The sequence below is a fragment of the Heliconius melpomene genome, chromosome 6 (genome assembly GCF_056956725.1).
Source record: "Heliconius melpomene rosina isolate 202511_hmr_F chromosome 6, ASM5695672v1, whole genome shotgun sequence".
Lineage (NCBI taxonomy): Eukaryota > Metazoa > Arthropoda > Insecta > Lepidoptera > Nymphalidae > Heliconius > Heliconius melpomene.
Genome location: NC_140394.1, coordinates 8,988,830 through 9,003,719, shown reverse-complemented (window position 1 = coordinate 9,003,719; position 14,890 = coordinate 8,988,830). Strand labels below are relative to the sequence as shown.

The 14,890-nt window shown below is 31.6% G+C and overlaps 1 protein-coding gene across 1 annotated transcript in view; it reads right to left on the bottom strand.

Moving 5' to 3' along the window:
- The window catches only part of tok (tolloid-like protein 1 tolkin), a 75,801-nt gene extending 61,801 nt beyond the window's left edge, over window positions 1-14,000 (bottom strand). Inside the window, exon 1 of the mRNA XM_085186671.1 lies at window positions 13,925-14,000. The gene's annotated coding sequence lies outside the window, so the exon portion shown is untranslated. The remainder of the gene's footprint in view (window positions 1-13,924) is intronic.
- Between the last annotated feature and the right edge of the window lie 890 nt (window positions 14,001-14,890).

The following is a 14,890-nucleotide window of genomic DNA, read 5'->3' as shown; positions in this document are numbered from 1 at the left end:
TTCCTTCACACCGCACCTGGTCTTCTTATAATAGCGAGGAATATTTTAATGATAATTTCATTCCCTTGAGGTTATTAATTATTATATTAATTTCTGGGAATCAAATCTACAACTACGAGTTTAAAGTCAGACACTGCTCCACGATGACCTCGGATTGATTAAATCTTCACATTTTTTAGCTACACTTTGTATCTCCCATATAACAGGCAGATTGAACCTGGTAACCCAATGTTAAGATACTTCCGCACTTTCCACCGATTTTAAAGCATTACGTGTTGACTGACGGAACTTAACGCCGCGTTACCAGAGCCAGAAAATAAAAAAAACCAAATATTTCACTTCCCAAGTGAGTCATCAAAAAATAATAATATAAGGTTAATTTAAAGTTAACTTTTCAAATACAAACGATTTCTATAAGCTTAAATGAGACTAGAGTAAAATGTTCTATTAGCTAGCGCAACTGCGGCAAACTGTCCATTGTGTCGCTTCAAGGCCTACTAAGCTAACCTGCGAGTAAACGACTGGCTTCGTTTTGTCTTCATTAATACCTACTTTAGTATAGAAATAAGTATGGAATATATTTATTATACTCTTTATTGCATTTTGTAATAGTAATAAATAGAAAATTTTATGTAATTCATAATTTATTACAAAAATTAATTGATCCAAAAAATATATAAAGTATGTAATTATATGTACTCAACGAGTGTACATAGAAGTACATAAACTACGACTTGTCAGTTTCATTGTGTAACAAAAAAAAAATTTCAGTTTCACTCTGTATTCCGTAAGTGGCAAGGTAGACAGAGGGAACTTGGGAATCTAGTATTTAGACTCTTCGTTCACATTAAATTCCAAACTTCCCATCGAATTTTTCGTAGCATTTCGTGTTAAGTGGCAGAACTCAACGCTGCGTTGCAAGACTAAAATATCGGCCTTTCTTAATTCACAATTCTAAGACATGCAATCTTTGCCCTTTATTGTGGGTACAATCTATTGTTTTTTTTATAGTATTATCGAAGTTATATCGAATGCATTTAATTTTCAAGTCTAGCTCCTCCCACCCCAAGCAACCAAATAGGTAAACATAAGGCTTTTTTTACATAATTACTTTTATCAAATAAACAAAAACAATTAAAAATTTCAAACTTTAACCTCAAAACGAAAATATGATGAAAAAAAAAAGAATTCCATACAATGAATCCATCACTGTCACCTGCACGTTGAAACGGCTGCTTTTAATAAAACAGCTAAATCGCTTATTTCGGTGTTACGCACGCTTTCGCCGCCATTCATTTGTTTTGGACACACCTTGTGTTTGATAGAAGGTGGGAACGATAAATAATATTTTAAATAATTAATTAATTTATAACTTTAATTCTAATTAATTATAATAATAAATTCACGTTAATTAATAGTGTGTCATAAATTTTGTGTTAAACATTGTTGGTAATAAAGTAACTAACCTATTTATTTGAATAAATAGGTAGGTATAAATAGGTAATTCGTAATAGATTTTATTTTCTGAAACAAATTTGTATCTAGTAAGAACTTGTCATAAGAGGCCATCGCTAAGAGGCGGAGTGAGCAGTGCTGTTACCGTTACCGTTACCGTTATTATACATTATACGTCGCAAAGCTAATTCGTGATTAATTTCTTAATTTATTCTTTATTTTAACTTTACTTCTTAGGAATTCTCTAAGGCTTTGTACGATATGAGCTTCATTATTTTGTTTAATTAATAACATATCGTTAACCAGATAACATGAGCTGTTAACGTCAAGATGTACTCTTGTTGTTTTCTAGGAACGTGATTGTAAATGTTTATTAGAATAACCCAAGTTTCTGCATATGTATAATAATTAAATTAAATGTATTGAACAGTCTACTTATATTAAAATATTTATATTTCACTAGTAACCCTCACCCTCTTGAACGATACAATTATTTATTGAGAAATCCGATTTACTTTAGTGTTCTAATAACATTATAATTTTCTAGTCTATAATATAATATTTAGGGGATATATTATATTCCCATAGAAACTCACAAATTTCCGTTTTTTTGTCTCTCTCTCTCTCTATATTTTTCTAACTCCTGGTTTTCTCTGTCTATCCTGTTGCTTGCGGGATTAAAGCGACAAACATAATATTACATGTCTTAGATTAATATACTTAGCCATATCTGCATTCGACATGAGTATTAACTTACAATACAAGAGAAACGTCAATGTCCAATATCCAGAATAATTGCGGAATTAATACGGAACAATAACACTAAACGGCTTTATGTCATATAGGAATCTTGTTATTATAGGATAAATATATATAAGTAGTACTAGTGGGCCCGTCCGGGGTTACGCCCGCTTGAAATAGAAATATTAATAAAGAAATTGAAAACTAAAGATGCAGTCAATTCAGTAAATCAGTTATATAAAATAACTATTACGGCAATTAGCAAATTTGTCGAACTAAATACTTTAAATTGACATAACTTTTTTATTTATGAACCGATTGTAATAAAATAAACCCTATATGTTTTGGAAAGCTTGCCAGAATCCAACAGTGAAAACCGCATCTAAATCACAGACAAACAAACAACTTTATTAAATATCTCCCAAGTACAGACAGCGACCCTCTTACGATTTTATTATAAGCATAGATTATGATAATGAATTATGAATAACTTAATTCTCATTGCTTATTTTGGTAATACGGGTAGTTCAAATTTCTATATATTGGAATAGCAGTTAGGGCCTACTAAAGTCTGACGATTGCCAGTTCAAAGGTCGTATAGTTAAAGATTTTTAAAAATGCTATAAAATTATCATAATAACAAATGGCATATAATTTTAGGACCTAATCATTAATTTTAAAGTTAATTTTAAAATTTCCAATAGAAAAGTTGTAACTTACATACAAAATGCCAACATAATTTATATAAGAAAAGATAGATAAGAACGGTAAGTGAAAAATAATGTTTCTATTGCAAAAATCAAAATTATTTTAATAATTAAAGAGAAACACGGCAAAGGTAAAATATTGCTTTAATATCGCAATAGTCTTATTGCTATTTCAAAACACGAATGCTACAGTACCTACTAGCTTGCTTCTTGAAAGCTGACAGCTGTAGCACGAGAGTGGCATTTAAATAATTTCAACAACCTTTCCAGTTCACAACAAAAGTCTTTGGAATACAGCCTTAATAAACAATTAATGAAAATATTGTACGTGGTCTACATTTTAATTTGATTCATATTTAATTCTTATCGTAGAAGAAATAAATGAATGTAAGTTCATTCATATTTGTGATGATGATGTTAGGAGGACATGAGGATCGTATAGGAATATATCATCATCATGGCGCAATGGTAAAGCGTCTGAATATAAGTGCTAGTTGTGGGTTTGATGCACTCGGCAGAATAAAGAAATGAAATCGTTTCGTTTAGTTCTGTTAAATAGCATACATATCTATAATTCGGACAGAAAGTAAAGAACTCAGTACTACAATATTATGAACACAAAATTTGATTAACAGCAATTCTCTAGTTTCTAAACTCTTCTAACAGTGTAAATTTTTGCTTAGAGAATTATTACAAGTATTGAATACCAGATATAACGTAAAGTAGTCTAAAGAAATAAAACACTTAAAAAATTTACACTTTGCAAGATTTTTGCAAAGTGTAAACTTCTTCTCACTTCTTCTTTTCACTTTGATTTACATTGATTAATCGATAGAAAAATAACCATAGGCAAAACTATTAGAGGTATTCTAGAACAACTGAGTAGAAACAAAATTCATGGCCTGCGCTAACTAGTTAACAAATTAATTTTTAGCAAAAAGAAAAACCGACTTCTAACAACGAACTAAACAGTGAAAAATAATTTTACAAAGATTTTATAATTTTGAAGTCAAAAAAGATTTTAGAATTTTGTGAAAATACAGTCGAATTGATAACCTCCTTTTCTTACAGAAGTCGGTTAAAAAAAAATAAACTGCCATATAGAGCTAACTATTACCCATACAACTTTTAATATAACTTATAAACGTTAATAACAAATACACCTAATGTTCCCTGAAACGGCCTCAACGTTCCCACTCCACTCGAATAAACTTTCGTCGCGTGGAAATTTTTAATTAGTAGCTACTAGCTAGACAATCGAACTGCGAACGTACATACGTACTTACATAATATATGTAAAAGCCCACGTTTTTTGACAACCAAAAACTAAATTTAAGTTCAAATGCTTACATTGCATTACATATTGTAGAAATGCTTACTTCTAGTTTAACCTGAGACAAAAAACTTGTTAAGGTCTTTTAAAGAAAAATAAGCCAAAAAGTATATAATTGTAACAACGATGATTGACACTCAAGGGAATGTTTATGTTTAAATTATTGTTAGTTCTTTTTATTTACGTAAAAGACATGGCAAACGAGCATGGGCGTTTGTCATGTTATAAATCTAGAAGATAGGTGTTAGTAACACTTTGATATTAAAACTGCTGAACGCATTTAGACAAAACTTTATGTAAAATAAATATGAGCAGGCGAAGCCGCGATAGAGTCTCTAGTAAGTTATACGAGTGCAATTTTTTCTATCTAACTCCTCATTAAAGCGACAAATGAAACTAAAACAGTTTCTACTCTAGCTCCACAAATTGCAATTTTGTGTCGCGTGTTTAATCCTGAGGATTTTAGTTTCAAACGAAACAATGTAGGCAGACTTTTTATATAGTAAAAAGTTTTTAGAAATAGGAAATAGTTCTGGAAATAGTTATTAGAAAATATAATTTTACTTATTACGTAATTATTAACGAGAATGGTCATACTTATATAGGGTTTCGATTTACAATATACAATATTCTTAAATTCGAGGCTGTTAAAGATGTTGTAAACGGTATTAACAATTATTAGACATTAAGTTAAATATGTAGGAAAGACAATTCAAATACCTTGACTCTTTTAGGAATTAAATATATATCTTTTTTAAAAATATATTTTTAATAAATAAAGTTATTTGACTCTATCTAGATAGAAAATAGAAATGGGAAGCACTTCTCTTATCTTCAAGTAACTCCAGCATGACACGGTGTCCGAAAGAATCTAGTTACAATTTTTTTGTTCTTTTTCAATAAGGATTTTAATATGCCAATTGCACTTTAGAAATAAAATGCAAAATATTTGTCCTTCATAAAGTCCGTACTACGTCTTTACGACGTTAATCAGATTACAATATTAGCTCTAAGTGCTGAATGAGCATGAAATAAATAAGATTACTTACTTGAAGATATTCTATTTCCTTAAACCGACTTTAAAGAGTTACTGTAAACGTGATAGGTAGTGGGTTCAATTCCCAAGTAAATAAAATACTTAATATCTTCCTTTCCTCGCTCAGCTAACAAAGTAAAGCGCGTCGTTGAGGTCCGCTACTCAACACGCAATGCCTCCAGAATTCGGCGGTAAGTGGGGAACGGAAGTTTCATAATGGGAACAGTGTCCTAACTCTATATCCTCAGGATCCCTCTGCCTACCTTGCTATGTGCGGAATACTGTGTGAAGCTAAAAAAAGACGTTTTGGTGGCTCTTAGGTGTTTATAAAGCTCTGATGATTTCTCTAATTAGGGTTTAAGTTTATAATTAATTTTATTAATATCGTATACAAGAAAAGACTAACTCAAATATGGTGTCAGAAATTTGGCTTAAATTCCAGATTTTACCTAAGACCTGACAGACCTGTAATCTTGTTGTTGTTGTTGTTGTATGGCGATCCGAACCTGTAATCTTTATTTACAGGTTGATAGTATGCCTTTTCAAGATCTAAAAAAAATTGTCTAAAGTACGGGCCAGAGTGCGCAGACTAGAGTGCACCTACCGTGGTGTATTTTTTACCTAAAAATTTATAAGATCGGCACCTTCTGAGTCAGTATTATGTTTCAGGCATCCGAAAATTACAGGTAAAAACCCTGTAAAACCTGTGTTTCTAGTAATTAAACAGTAAATAAAAAAAGTGTAAAAAAGTCCTAAAATAGCCGAGCTAAGCTAGAAGCTAAGGTAGAAATGGCTTTTCACTATCGGCTGGAAAGTAGGGCGGCAAAGAGGTATTCCATTCATCTTGAACAATAAGAAAGCAAACAAAAGAAAAAACCTCATATGCTAAGTTCGAACATTTTGTGATTATCCACATCTTTAGTATCGATTTGAGTGGAAAACAAACATTGAATTGAAATGTGAAATTCTGAAATGGCATTTTTTGAAGCTTTATTTCATTCAAGGGCTTGAGTACCAATTTTTGTCATTATCATCATCGTCATCATCATTCATCAACAGCCATCTTTTATCCACTGCTGGACATAGACCTTCCCCAATTCTCGCCACCACACTCGATCCTCAGCTCTTCGGACCCATCCGCTTCCTGCCAACTTTTTTGTCATTATAAATTTGTATATTTCATGTCTGAAAGTATTTATTTAACAGACAATAAATGGCATTTACGGTATTGTTCTCTTTTATCTGTCTCTCTTTAAAAGTTTCATTTAAGTTTTAGTATCTAAATGATGATGGTGGTATACTTTGAACAACAAGATTAATTGCTATTCAACACACAATTGGAGAATTACTGGTCTATTTCTGGAATTACTTGAGAGTAAGAGGGAAGCGGAGTGTCTTAACACTAGGCTCCCTCTGCCACTGCCTTTTTTTTATAATTTCCGACGCTGTGTATGATCGCAGAACTGAACGCCGTGCGTAAAAAATAATTATAGTCCTAATTTTTAAAATACTCTTTAATAAAAAGTTATATCCTAAAACAAAATAATTAAAAAGAAATTAATTACACCTTTTCTAAAAAAAATATTTAGAGTAAATTCGTAATTGAAAAAAATACTTATTTTACTTCTTACGACGCAAATTACCCAAGTTTGTTTGCGTAACTTGACAAATTAATCTTCCAGCAGGAAATTAAATGAATCAAGAGCTGTCAACGATATCACTGGGAAAACGCGCCTCGAGGTGAAATCATTATGGTACGTATTATTTATTAGAGATGATCATAAGTCATATATGAAGATAGCAGCATTTTGTATGAAATTCGCCACGTAATCAAAACTTATAGAGTACTTCCCGTGGACCTACAGTTTCGAAATTTGGTACGAAGTTAAAACTTACAATACAAATAAAGAAAAAAATCCGAAAAGTGGACACTTATAGCTATTTCATTTTCAAAATCATTACAAATATATAAATGCAGTTAATTTCATACAAAATGAGTGCATACGCCTGGAAGCTGTTAAAACTGGTATGGAACCCTCGCTCGGTGGGAGAGTCCCACCTGACTTGAACAGTTTTTTTGACCCTGAATGAAAACATTTATTTACTTTATCTTTAACAAAAAATATATAAACTTAGTATTCTACTCAAAAAATGTAATTATCTCGGTTTGTATTTTAAATAAGGGATTAAAATAAAATAACATTGTCATATTCATTACATTACACAGAATTTTAAATATATCTTCTCTAAGTAAACAAACAAAAACAAAATTGTAAGCTCTTATATCGCTCCCCCAATTAATAAAGCTTTACACGGAAAGCCCAGTACTAAACGGGCGCCATAAAAATGACCACATGGTTCCAAAACTTTCACAAAGAGAGTTATGAGTATCTATCTAAGTATTAAGAGAAATTTAGCACTTTTAGGACCATTGCTTTCAAAATGTTTTTTGGCGTTTATGGCGGTTGTGGGTTCAATTCCCACTTATATGGCAGAGTGGGTTCGCTCTGCCTACTCTGCCATATACAGGACACGTGAAAATCTTATAATAATAACAACTTTAACATCGTTTATTCTATGAAATAACAAAAAGAATTATAAAACCAAATTAAACCAATAGATTTCTAACCAAAAAACAAAACAGTGACTTACCATTACACTCTAAGGTATTTACCTAAATTCAAATAATAAAATAACATTCGCAATCCGTTACCATGCTAACAGATGAGCTCGATAAAGGTAGGTATTTGTCAGGCAAGTCGATCGCGACAAACTGGGCCGGCCTATCTGGAATGGAATTCCAATAATATTTCACTGGCCGCCCTTTGCCCTGATTGCCTTGATGCAGGAGCGAGGAGCGGTTGTCGGAATATCCTTAAATTTATTTTAATTATTCTTGTCTTGCCTTTGTGGTGCAGTGGGACGTCAATCATTAATTGCGATGGTTTTAGATTCAATCCACATCTGGGAATCCCCATACATAATCATGTATATTTAAACTTTTCCTGCTTTCTTATGATGAAATCCGACTTTGGTCGCCACTCAACACTCAATGTGTTGAATTTGAAAAAAAGATAGAGTTCACAGTAGTTTAACTATAGGATGTCTGAGCTTACTATACGGAGGAAATAAAAATAATAATATTCAGACAAGCGAAATCTTCATTACAATCCAACACGTATAGAAAATTACTTTGAAATTGTAAAAGACATACGTCTAGAGAAAAAGAAACTAAGGTATTTTTTGCTCTAAAACAGCAGTTTCAAAACCACAGACAAAAATAGCCAGAGCAAAAATATAAAACTTCAACTTGCCACAAAAACAGATAAAAAAATATAACCTTGGCTATTAGAGAAACTTGGCGACGACAGATTCGCTAGTAACTTAAATCGCAAGGAAGGAAGGCTTCCGCTTGGCCCGCGCCCGTGCAGTGGCCTGCTAGTGACATGCCATTAATTTGGGTGCAACTACCCTTTATACACCGGGATCAGGGATTGGTGGTTTTCCTTAGTATTTGTATATAAATTTATATAAAATTTCGGACGGTCTTTTGTGTGGTTATATCTTTATATCATTTATATTAATGGCTGGATGCCATTTTATACAAATATGTACAATATTGTTCAATACAATATGAGAGCAGTCATGGTGCAGTGGAACAAGTGTGTAAACGTGACTGGCTGTGGGTTCGATCTCCGCTCGAGAAAATAAAATAATTAATTTAATTCATATTTTAATTTTTTGTTCGGGAACTCAACGCCGGGCTTTGCCTCGACACCAGAACGAAAAAATTTAAATCCCAATATAAATAAATATTCAAATCAATTCTTTTTATATATCCCTATTTTAATCTGTTCTTAGTTGACCTTTAATTTTTAATATTTTTAAAAAAATCTTAAGTCATTTTGTGTCGATAAAGTTTAATTATAATATTTTAGATAATAATTTGAAATATAACTTCGTTTTTCACAAATTTATTTCCCAAAAATAATGATATAAGATAAGCCATTTTAACAATTTAAAATGATAAATACTCAATTACATCAATATGAGCCGATAAAGAATAATGTATAACCTTTAGGTATCTACCGTGCTGTGCCACCACAATACCAGCTTCTATAGGAATATCTTTATTTACTTTAAAAAATATATACCACATAAATATATTTGATATATAAAAAACAAAATCCTCAAAAAAAAAATAAACCTTAAAATGTCATCCCCACAGATTATACTAAAAAAAAAACAAAACGCAAGGACAAGGATACTCTATCAAATAAAATCCACGCAAAGTAGATGTGCTTAAAATAATGAAATGTAACTTACTACGTCGAGGATTCAATTACATTAACGCATAAAAAGCTTGGAGGCTCTGACTGTAAAAAATATCCCCAGACTTAAAATCGAAAGGGAACTTTAGATCAAGTATTTTTTTTATACAGCCATCTTTCTAAACTCGTGGCGATATCTCATGTTTAAGCCCTATTTTCAATGCAACATTAATTTTCAGTGTTTTTTGTTAGGAATAAATAGACTATTTGGCGTTTTGTATCACTAAGCCTATGTAGAGGGTTATCGACAAATTTAAAAGTGTTTTTTTTTTTTTGGTAAATTTGATGTTTTTAACTTGTTTAAATCATTTAGATATAGATAATCTAATTTTTATAGCTTTTGTATGTATTTTTTTTATTTTTGGTTGGTCCCAAATTATATAGTAAGTACTAACTAACTACTTAATTGTTTTTTTCATACATAAACCAAAAATATATAGCTTAGACAAGAGTTTACAAATTTAAATATTTTTTTAAATAAGTAACCCATATTTGGTAACTAAATTTTTAACAACTAATATTTTTAATTCTTTTATCTTAGCTTCACACTTTTTCTCCAAAGTTATAGCAAAGTTGAGAGAGGGAAACCTAGAGAAAAATAGTGTCAAAACATTCTATACCCTATGCTTTCCGCAATTGAAAATGCTTTCTGCAATTTTCGAGAGGACAACCAGACGCTATCTCACACCGCCATGGCAGCCTCATATTCTTATATAATTTGTGACAGCTATAACTAAATTAATTTAATTAATCAATAATAAATTATATCGAAAATTAAAAAGTCCGATTAAACTAATCTAAGAAGGCCCTTAGGTTATCCGATAAGAGTTCCTGCCAACAAGTAGGTACATAATGAAAAAGGCGATCCTATCTCTGATTCAATTTCCAAGAGGAATTGTTGAGAATGGAAATTAATACAGTCCGGTAATCATCGGAGGTTAAAGTTAGAAATCGCTTTAAGGTAAGCCTCAAGAAATGGAAGATTAAAGAGATGTTTTCAAAATGATGGCGTTGTCATTACTTTTGATCTGGTGAAATTACAGATGTTTATTATTTGGGGCTGAAACGAATTCCGTTCATTCCGTTCCGTTTATTTCCGTAAATCATTATTATATTTTTTAATAGTTCCTCATGTCCAAAAAAATTCAGATGATTAATCGATAGAATGATTCCAATTAAATGTTTTTCTTCTACCACTCTAGTAGACACAGCGCGGCGTTGAATTACGTTACCTTGCAATATCTCGGAAATTGGGTGAGGGGGCGGGTATCGGATGATTTTGAAACTAGGTTGCCTCTGCCTACCCCGCTAAAAAAAAAAAAGCTTAAAGCTACATTTTATATTGTGACGGATTAATATTTTAGAATATTTCAAAAATATCAAAAACACGAAGAGGATTCACAGAAAAATCCTACAATTCTATTTGCTGATAAACCAAACGAATGAAAAAAAAATACATAGATCTACCCACGATCCCATATATACCAAAAACAAATTCAACGTTATACGAAATATTTTTCAAATTATCCGTAAACAAACAACGGGAACGGCAGCTTCAAAGGGCTTTGACGAACTTTTTTATACCCGAAAGGAACTTAACGAGCGGTAACGAGTGCTCCCAAAATACAGGTGTAAAATCCTACAGGACCAGCAGGATCCAGCTTTGCGGTAATTGAGCAAGCGTTTTGAGTGAAATATGTAGATATGCCCGTCTAAAATTATATGGTAATCAGGTGGAATAAAAAATAATGGTGCTTTTTCCCTCCGTTTATTACTTTTGGGGGTGTCAGTTAAGTGTCATTTATTTTAGTATTAGTGGAAGAATGCTTATCTGTTTGGAAATTGATAATGAAATGGCTGAATATTATTAAGTAGGTAACGGAAGTGTTTTAATAGGAACATAGTGTATGAACCCTCTATGTTTGAGATACAAAGTGAAGCTTAGGGAAGAGATTATATTTAATTTTTAGAGTTAAGACATACTGGTATTATGGTATGCTATTAGTAGGTACAAGCAGTTTATAAATGCTCACAATATCCTGTTCAAGGCAAAGTTTCGTGCATCCTCGTCTAAGTTTAATGTGGTTTAATATTTGAAGCATTCACTATAGACTCTTGGTGCAATTTATTTATACACTAGGTTTTACCTGCGGCGCCGCTCTCGTGGCTAAATGCAAATAACTAAGAGGAGTTTAAGTGCGGGATGTAATAATAAATATTTAATAGTGCTTAATAAATATTTAATATACATGATTGAGGTCATCAGGCCGCAAAGGCACAGCCTGTTGGGACGGATGGATGAGGCTGTGGCGCCTGAATGTTAACGCGATTGTTGTAAGTTCGATATCCACTTAAGAAAATTAATTATTTCCATTTAGTCGCTCTGTTAACAAGATAAAGCGCGCAAGACATGGGAACAGAGTATCTTAACACTAGATTCTCTCAGCCTATATAACGTGAAAGTAAAAAAAAGATATTTAATACAAATTGTAGATAAAGGTAAAATTTTTTCATATGCCCGCACTGCAATAAAACCGTGACGGCGACGTAACAAAGCCAATCCCGTACCAATACATTTGCATCCAAATCAATTTATATATGTCGATCACAATTAAGAGATAGCAGACTTTATTGAATTACTTTTAAAGTAAAGATTTAATTTATAGTCAATAAATTTTAAATTTTCTTTTCTTACATGAAAATAACAGAAAAGAATATGTGTTTGATGAATATAGTAACAAAATCTACAATTATATATAAAGAAATACGTTCATGTATATTGTTAAATTGTTATAAATAATATTATTATTATTATATGCCATGCTCTAAAAAAATATAATTTAATTTAACGTTTATTTAATTTAACGTAATATTGCTCGATATTGTAATTTTTCAGTGATATTCAAGAATTACAGATATTTTGAGTCATTCTCATTTAAGTCTAAGAGGGTGTTATATAGATATTTGTCTAAGATATATTTAGGTATACCGTCTGAGGAGGGATTGGAACCGCCACCCCTTCGGAAGTACTCGTCTCGCACATTCGAGTGCTTTCAAACGGAACATTTTTGCTACTAAGTTTTCTCCAGTTCGAAATGGTGTTTTTGCTTTTTTTTATTATGGATGGAGCCTGGAAGAGGAGTTTTTTCTCGTGTAGATTATTATATATTTGTTTCTCTATATTAAGTATTTATGAATACTAATGTATATAGTATAAAAATCTTCCCTTACTGAATGACTGACAGACAAATCACAGCTAGTACTACGCGGCGTTGAACGCTGCAATTAGTCTTGTAAGCTCCTTGAAGAGTATAGGGCAATACTAATAACGGGATCCTCGAAGTTCCTGAGAGAAAGAGAAATAAAGAGACTTTCAATTTAACATCCTAACATCCACGAAAACAAAGCTGTAGACGGCAACTACTTTATTTAAGTTTCAAGTGTCAAATTCAAATGTATTTAAGGTTTTTGTATGTTAGTATTATTCACTGTGTGTGGAACTCGAGCCCAACCATCGTTTTAGCTTACCTAAAACGATGATTAGGCTCGTGTTCCACTCGGAGAAGAGCTTAAATTATTGTTGTTCCCCCATAGGGTGATTATATAAAGTTGAGTTCTGCCTAACATTTCCAGTGTCTCTGTTTCGGTGGAAATAAAAGTGGCAACCTGGCGCCTGACGACAGACGACGCATTTTATCTAAGCAAAGTGTAATACTGTAAAGTGTAGTACCAATATTTTATAATATCAAGACGGCGAAGACGGGTGTTGTGGGCTCAAATGTCTCGAAAATTAGACGGAAACTAGAGAACAGAAGTGTCTTAATGGGAACGGAGTGTCTTAACAGTAGGTTCCTAGGTTCCTTTTACCTATCCTTCTATGTGCGGTATACTGTGTGAAGCTTAAAAAACAATACACATACATTGCGCGCTTAATATAACTTTAAATTGGAACTAACGACTCATCGGTTCTAGAGTAAATATTATGTGTTGATATTAGATAATTATCTATATTCTAACTTTTAGATAACTTTACAATAACTTAACATGTAGATATATTTTAATTTAATATGAAAGATTATAATTATAATTTATTCATTTCTAGAAAAAAATATTTATTTAGAAAATTGTAACAAAAGTATTGGGTTTTATAAAAAAATATTGATTATATAGAGATATTTTTTTTGTTTTTAATAACACAAAATTAAAACAAAAAGAAATATAATATTTTACTTATAAAATAGACACAAAAACACAAAGCTACAATATATTAAAAAAAAACAAAACAAACACAAAAAAAATATATTTTATCTAAAATACTTACAAAAGAACACGTAGCACTCGCGATAACTTTGTATTTCTAAGAAGGGGGCACACGTCCACCCTCTACACGCGCCCGGACGGTCTGACGCATCCCCTGGCTAAGGGATGATATGGAAACGTGGGAAATAGCGAAATGAAGTATAGTATACATCTAAGTTAATTTATTTATTTTTCGTATTTATTCGTCATATTTGAGACCGGTGGAAGGTACTGGTTCTGATTGTAATTGCAACGGTTGTGAGTTCGATTTCCGCTTAGAGAAATTTACCTTGACACCAGAACAAAAAAATGAAAATATAAATTTAAATATATATATATATATATATTAATGAATTCATCACGTAAAACATTATAATTCTTAAGTAAATTGAAAAATAAGTTGTTCATATTTTTAAATCAGGGTATAATTGGAAGTTTATAAATAAGTACGGAACTTAAGCTTTGTGATTAATATAGACACCTGAGACCAGAAAAAGCTTTTTCACCAAGTTATGCTTAGACACAATTCTGCTAAGATGTTCTATAAACTTTGTTTTAAATAATATACGAAGAAGGGATAGTAAATCCAAAGAAAACTTATTTAACACTACTATTCTATTAATACATGTATTTGTATTTTAATAATCAGAAGGAGTCTAGTGTTAAGACACTCCGCTACCCACTTTCCACCGAATTCTGGAGGCATTGTATGTTGAACGTCGAGCTTCAGTGATCAGGGCGATGAAATGAAAATAATAAATATTACATATCCTCGAATAGAAATTGAACCCATAACCTACCGCGTTTTCTACTACTAATAAATTTTTGTTTTTATATTTGTTTGTATTTATTATATAAGATTTGTCAACGAGAACGTATTAAGTAAGAAGAAGGTGGAAATGAATATTTAAAAATCTAAATTGAAATAAGATCTACCAGCATAAAATTTACCAGACGCATCGTACGCGGTTAGACATTATTAGATAAC